General features: G+C 37.8%; 1 pseudogene; it reads right to left on the minus strand.

Moving 5' to 3' along the window:
• Positions 1–620: 620 nt before the first annotated feature.
• Positions 621–4,668, minus strand: LOC113711141 (coatomer subunit alpha-1-like; annotated as a pseudogene).
• Positions 4,669–5,123: the final 455 nt, after the last annotated feature.

A 5,123-nucleotide genomic window follows, 5' to 3' on the forward strand; every position in this document is an offset into this window, starting at 1 on the left:
TATTAATAATTTAATATTTTGGTATTTGTAAAACTTACCAACTGTGTAGGTATTGAGCAAAATCCAAGTAGTAATTGACATACAATTTGCTTGCTCGAATAGTATAAAGTGACGGTCCTGCACAATGTGCTATATTTATTGATAAACTATAAAAATTAAATAAAATAAAGTGAAAATAAATTGAATTACCTTTATGGGAATTAGTAGTGGCATGACGACCATCTGACACGCGTGGGCTAATAAGGATACCAACAGCAAGTGGAAAGAGATCTTACTCAATCTTCTCATGAAATTGGATTGGAAGAGGTTTAATTGTAGTGGGAAGATGTGTGTGGAGAGTTAGTTGGAATTAACTTCTTGTTTGAGGGAACGTGGGAATGTTTAGTTGGAGTTAACTTCTTGTTTGAGAAAAACGTGGGGGTGTAATGTGCTCATGATGTTTTTTACGAACTAAATTAAATGTAAAATGCTATAAAAATAGAGTTGAGAGTGGGAAGGATTGTGAAGGCTTGTTTCTAAAAATACCTTCTCAAATTTATATAGATATAGATACTATTGAAACATTTGTAAAATTGCTATGAAATCGTGTACGTGTTGTAATTTATTTAAATGCCACTAAATTAAGAATAAGCGCCCATTATTATTTTTCTGTAGGCATTTGATTCATTGCTGGCAATTAATTCATACTAGTACACGTTAGTATTCATTAATATGTCCAAGAGGGCATGGCAAGGTTCTGCTTTTATCGTCAGTGAGATTCTGCTGGGTATGTTACAATTTTTCGACTAAATAAAATTCGTTCATAGAGCTTGATTTGCAGATTTTGATTTACGAAAGCGTAGTCCCTCTTGATCATCATGCAGCTCTAGAGGCCCCAACTCCCAATCGGCATTGTTAAGACCAGCTTCACAGATCCCTCCCGTGACCGACAACAGAGGCCAATCACCACCACATAATACGGGTTTCGGGGGAATCAACAGAGAAGCAGACTTTCTTCTTCTTCCAGTGAGGAATATTATTCCCCAGTCGTACAACAAGGCTTTGAGCAACATCATGAAGCCCATGGACAGATGCCGTGACGTATGCAAGAGGCAAATGACCTGCGCTTGCCAAAATCTTAACACGCTCTTCGACATCACCCAGGCACAAGGCATCACTAAACTGAGCCATAAGATCATTCTTTACTTCCGCAATTTTCATCATTTTGGACAGCTTGCCTAAATTCGCAGTTATCAAATAAAGGAAAGACAACTTACCAAAGTTCTTCGTGCGCATGTATGCATATTCTGCAATGCAGGTATAACCTCTATGAAAAGCTTGCTCCCCCAGCTTAGACCAATTAATCGTATTACCAATCTCTTTAGCAGAATCAACTGCTATCTCAGTGTTCCCACTCTCAAGAGCCAAGTTGAAGTAAGTTCGCTTGTCCTTCACAAAATGTAGAGCAAATTCTGGAAAGCCCTGCTGCAGCAAATATGCAATCATTGCTTTCCCACATAAGTCCGAATTCCTAATCACGCCCATAACTTGATCATATCTCTTCCTTAGCAATGACAACTTGAAACTATACTCAGTTCGATCAATAATGATTGGAAGAATTCTCCCTTCTTGGTCAAAGCAAAATATTGTATTTCCACATATTCTAGTGATCTTAATAATTCCACTCTCCCCATTAGGGAGGCAATACTTGATGTGGGTCAGGGATGACTACAAAAAAACACCATCATCATCCCAAGCTCCGCCCTTTATAGAAGAATGCAAGTTGGCACAAGTTTCTTATCAACAAGAACTATGTTATGCTTTAGGAGCAAGGCAACGTTTTCTATATCATGTGACCATACAATGTACTTGACAGAAGGAAGTTGAAGGTCCCAAAGAACAATCCACCGTTGGAGGTCAACAATAAATAATCTCTCATCTCCCTTGCACAACAAGTTTCCAGGGCCAGCATAGAATATTGCATCTGCTGCTATTGGAAGAACATTCTTCTTGACAATCTGATTTCCAAGATTCCAGAGAAAGACTTGGTTGCTGCTTTTGTCAAGCACAGCAAACATATTTTAAGCCACAAAAACTGCTGATCTTCCAATGCCTCTGTTTGCCTCCGGTATGTCATTAGTATCACTGCCCGCTGGTAAAATATAGAGCTCATAAAATTCCTCATCCATGTCAGAACTGATTAGAGCAGCATTTACAGTATGACTGTAAGAAAGAGAACAGAGACCTAGGTTTGAGAAGAAGGCCTATGAATTGGTATTAACTGAACACTTTTCCCAGTTGAATAGTTGAAAATATCAAGAAATTGGTCTTTGAAGTAAAGCAGAAAATCACCACTCACAGAAAAAACTGGGCATTCCCTCTCCCACTTGAACACTTGGATGCCACTGTCATAACCAGAAGCCAGCAAATTCATCGCATGAGGAGATGCGAGGATCCAGAACCTATCATGATCCTTATAGAAAGTCCGGATTCCAATGTTCTTCTTAGCATCCCAAACTCGAACTGTCTTATCTTCAGAGCTCGAGACAATAAAGTCCCCCTTGCCCGACTGGAACAATACACATGATACATTATTTACATGCCTGTGCATTGTTTTGACCTCCCAATCTTTTGCATGTGAGGCAGAATAGTTTAATTTGGAAGTATCAGATTGTTACAACCAAGTTTCAAAAGAAATTGGCTCAAAGAAACACTGGAGTCGCAAAAACATTTTTTTTGAAAGGAAATTTTCCAAGAAGTTCGCATCTTCTGTTTATCCTCTAAGCTATGCTAGCCTGATTTACTAGACGGAAACAGCACATGAAGGGTAGCAAATCAGATTGTCACAGCTAGGTTTCAAAAGCTACAAAAGAAATTGACAAAAACATTTTTCTGAAAGGAAATTTTCTAAGAAGAAGTTCACATCTTCTGTTTACCTCTAAGCTCTGCCAGATTGATTTACTAGACGGAAACAGCTTACAAAAGGCACCAACTCCAAGAAACGATAACTCTAAAATATGTGCTTCACAAAATGATGAGAAAACTGCACCAAATCTTTCAAGAATAAACAAGTGATGCATAGAAGTCATTAGAGTTTTTAAAGCAGAAGACGTAGTGTCGGAAAACAGTGTCAACTACCATCCAACAGCAATAGAGACATCCCCGCATATTGAACTTGGAATTTATCATAAGATCAGTAAATACAACCACAGAAGTGCACTGAACCAAACCCTAAAAAACATACTTTAGTTCCACTCAAAGAATTCTATTGTACCCAAACTAGTGCTATCTATAATATATACACAAGTAAGTTTATGCTTCCCGGAGTGTTACTAGTTAAAAGAAACTACCAGTCAAAAAAGGAATGGCAGGAGAAAAATTAAAAGAATCATGATGTCAGACCTTTCATTCGCCAGATTTTCACTTTGTGATCATTTGCGCCAGTGACAATTAAAGGGAGAGTAGGATGAAAAGATGCCCAGTTCACGCCTTGGTCATGACCCTTCAAGATGTATTTTACAAAGCCGCTATCAGATCTACCCGAGGGATGTGCATTCACTTGACTCAACTGCAGAGCGTCACCTGAAGGGATAACCGCTTTCTCTCTCAAGGAGCCAATATCCCAGATTCGAAGGGTTCGATCCATTGAGGCAGAGAGAAGCAGGTCCTCCTTGGGATGAAAAAAAGCGGAGGTAACTGAGTCTTCGTGACCAGACAAAACAGAAATACAGGTTCTTGACTGCCAGTTCCAAATTCTGATTGTCCGATCATCACTAGCACTAATGATCCAAGAGAGATCATGATGAAATTGGACAGTGCGTATGATACCAACATGGCCAAGAAGAGAAAACAAACACCTGTGACTCTCATAACTCCAAACCTTGATTGTACAATCATCCCCTGTTAGAGTGCCAACATTTCTAGTATAAGGAAAATGAGGCTAACTACCACAACAATAATTAGGGGCAAAGTAATCTCCAAAAAAAAAATTATAGGAATGGTAGCACAAATTCAAGAATGAGAACAGTGATTTCTAATTCCGCTGGTGCATATCGTTAATCGGAGATTATAAGTTCCTTTAAGTTACTGCTAATGAATGGATGTGTATCTCTTACAATTTGCACCCCCCCTCCCCCGAAAAAAAAATATGCATGGATGTGCACCCCTGTTGACGGCAGAATTAGTAGAATGTGCAATGTCCGAGTCATTATTCGCGGAAATACCTCCGGAGACGAATAAAGGCCGAGAGTTGTGAAAATGCATTCCGCGGATGGGACCACGGTGTTGGCCGCAGCCGTAGCGGTGGATGATTGCGTGAATTCCGTAGTCCCACAATTCAATAGCATCGCTATGAAGACTCGCCAAAAGCCATAGCCGCACCCTATGAAAACTGAGTCCTTCAACTCTACTATCAGTTGTCGTCTCAAACATGGCCGACGCCATTTTCTTTGCTTGCTGATGACGACTTACCCAACGTTGCGCGAGGGAGGACCAGTAATTATAACCCAATCTTCAGTTAAGTGGCTCTTCAAACCCTAACCCCGAAACTATACACACTCTTAGACATGTCAATGAATTGGGTTTGATTTGGATCCATTTGATCCAGATTCACGTCCATTTAATTTAGTTAGATTCATACCTAAATTTGTATCGTCTAAAAAAATAAGTCCATATCCAGACTCTTATGAATTTAGGTATCTAATAGACATTTATGAATATTTTTTGAACATACTAAAGTAAAATTTTTTAAAAATATATAGAGTTAATAAATAATATAAATACCATTCAATTTTTGTTTTCAAATAATAAAATTAACATTCAACAAGTTGAATGCAATATTGTGAACTCAAAGGAAGAATTATTATTGACTACTCTATATATTTTCAAAGATTCAAATGCATCCATATCCAATATTTTATTTGTTTGCATTTGCCTTTTCCCCTATTCTTGAAAAATTTGTACCAATTATAATGACAACTAGGATTAGTTTTTAAAAAATAAAACAACCATAACATATATAAATATTTAATCTTATTAAAAATATAATTTTGTACCTCTTTTTTTTTATTTAAATCTCAATGTTAGTAGATGTCTCACAATCCAACACTGAAATAGTGAATGAGATAAAAGTCATTTAACTCAAG

Source organism: Coffea arabica, chromosome 10e, assembly GCF_036785885.1.
Source record: "Coffea arabica cultivar ET-39 chromosome 10e, Coffea Arabica ET-39 HiFi, whole genome shotgun sequence".
In the NCBI taxonomy this organism is placed as follows: domain Eukaryota; kingdom Viridiplantae; phylum Streptophyta; class Magnoliopsida; order Gentianales; family Rubiaceae; genus Coffea; species Coffea arabica.